Raw genomic sequence first — 2,836 nt, 5'->3', positions numbered from 1 at the left:
ACACCGGAGCCGAAGAGTCTCATTTTGAGACTCAACGATACCGCTACCGCATGGAATCCGCAGCCATATACTAAATTCGCTGGGCCAAAACCCAACAGCAAACAGTCGCAGCAGTTCTATAAAATGGGCTGAACCCATTTGATTCTATTTGCTCTTTATTTCGTACATTTAAGTTATATTGTACAACTAGTACTTTACTTGGTTTGTCTTCTTAGCTAGAATAAACCTTAGTGAAATTAGTAGGTTGATACGATGGGTAGTTAATTTAAAAGAGAGCTAACAATTAATTCATAGGCTTCATTTCTTTTTTTTTATGTTAAATTATTTATACTATCTATATTATTTATTTTTATTAGAATAGTTGATTTTTAAATATCATGACTACATATTTTGAGAATCAAGATTCATTCTTACTATCTTCGAAATTTAAAGCGTTACAAATTTTGCACTGACGTTAACTTATTTTTTGAGAAATAAGGAAAACTAACTATTTTCATGGATAACTGTTCTAATTTAGTTACTTTCCCAACACTGGAAATACGTATTTGTTAAACAATCTTTTCACAGCTTGTATTGAACTAATAAGTCTTTCTATAAAATCTTTAAAGTTTTATTACTATTAATCTTACAATAACTTTTTAATTTGTTAGTCAACATAACTTATTTTCTCCTGTATTTACAAAAAATGCTACACAATCCTGCACTTTCTCAGTTTATCCATAACTAAACTCTTTTTATGCAAATCATTATTTTCTACCGGCCTTATTTTAATAGTGTTCTTATATATCTATCCATAACTTCAACAATCCTTATAAAGATGTTTTCCTAAATATGATAAAATACTTCATCTACATTTTTAGCCTAATTAATTAAGTCCGGTCGGTTAACCATTGTTAATGGGTCTTAAAGAATGCCTAATACCTTCCCTTTAGACTAATTGAACCCTTACTTAGAATCTTAAGTTTCGCAGACCTTAAACAGAGTTAACTTTAAACATAACTTTAATAAACTTTAGGTGTCCTAATTCATCATAAATAATTAGGTGGCGACTCCCTAAAACAAATAACAAAAAATAGGAATCACCAATATGTCGTACTTCTATTTTAATCCCGGTTAAAATGGGGTATGACACCCAGTAACTTTTGCATAGACTTTGTATTTATATTGAGAAATTCATTAAATATATAAGAAATAATTGTTTTGAACCTAGTAACAAAGTAGGTTCTTGGTCCAGCAGCATTAATGGAACCTGCTAAATTTATGTTGCCCTACTTGATAAAGGGTTCGATTCCCCTTGAGCACGTATAATGAAGGTTTTTTAAAAATATAAAATAACTGGAAACCCACAAACTTCAAATTCTGGATCCACCTCTGAATTTGCTGGAATATCATATGTAATAAAGTGTATAAGTATTTGAAACTGATTAGCATTGGATACTGAATATATTGTTATTAGTTCGGGAACAAATGACGACACTTCGAGTAATATGATAGTAATTCATCAAATTAATGTCCTCTAAAGGAGTTGGAATCTTAAAATTTAAAAACACAAGAAAGACTGGCATTTTGGGAATCGAAAGCCGCATCAAAAGTAAAAAGAGAGCTATATAAACATATACAGAGATTCAAATTGAAGGGGAAAAAAGAGAAATATGACAAAGGATATGCTGTTTGAAAATCCTTGAGTACTCCTAGTCTCAAGTCTCAAGAGTCAAGTGACACACTTCAAAAGCATAAAATCATGCAGCATCTCCAGCTTTCAGCAACTTTTTTCTACATCTCTCACCTACTAGTTAATTTCGAGGACAAGGCAATAGGAGGAATCTGATGAAAATATTTTTTAGTAGAGCTTTCACCAAATGGAATTATAAAGGATCAGTAAAATTAACACTCCCCCCCCCCCCCCCCCCCCCCCCAAATCTGAGTATCTGACCCTAGAAAAAGCAACCCTTAATGCAAGAAGATATAAATGGCAGGATATGCCGATTCCCCAGGGGTTTATTCCCTCCTAAAGTGAGAAGGAATGCTCTATATAAGCTTGGAAGGGCTCTTCTGTGATGAATCAAAAGCAGAAAAATGAGAAAGAATATTTTGCTTATGAAATAGACTACATGATTTTTCTAAAAGCGCCAATTGAATGCTAACGCAAACTAAACTCTATATCATTTGCTACATATGCGAACAAATAAAGACCCACAGGGAAGACATTGAGTGGAAAATATCAACAAGAAATTTAAAATCCACAAAAAAGAAGGGAAAATAAACGAAAAAAAATAAGAACTTACCTGCAGTAAGGTAATTTTACATGTAAAAGAGAATGAAAAGCACATGGATATGTAGGGGAGCATGGTTTCTCTTGTTGGACAGAAAGAATGTTGTTCAAGTCAATTTCTTAAGTAAATTCCTCTGTTGTACGCATGACAGAATATAAAGGACCACGAATATATAGTTGGAAATTGGAAATATAGACGAAGAAACAATGGAGTAGTCCTGACAAATGGAACGGATAACCTCTCAGTAAAGAGTGTTCTAAATTCAATAAACCGTCATTGAGGAATGTTGCATATGACACGAACAATTGGCAAATTTCAATTAGTCAGATAATAAATTTTGATTTCGGATACATTAAAATATAATCTTGATGAGTGAAGTTCAATAGAATATTTATGACACCAACTAACCTGAAATGTCATCCACACTACTTAAGATTTCCGAGGGTCAAGATAAAGTTTGCTGTAAGGAAAAGGAGTAAGAGAAGGAACCATATTTAAGAGGATTAAAAGAACTGCCTCTTTTTTAAAAAAAAAAAAAAAAAAAAAAAGAAAAAGAAGTGACA

The sequence above is a fragment of the Lycium barbarum genome, chromosome 3 (assembly GCF_019175385.1).
Source record: "Lycium barbarum isolate Lr01 chromosome 3, ASM1917538v2, whole genome shotgun sequence".
In the NCBI taxonomy this organism is placed as follows: domain Eukaryota; kingdom Viridiplantae; phylum Streptophyta; class Magnoliopsida; order Solanales; family Solanaceae; genus Lycium; species Lycium barbarum.
This window is presented reverse-complemented; position numbering follows the sequence as displayed.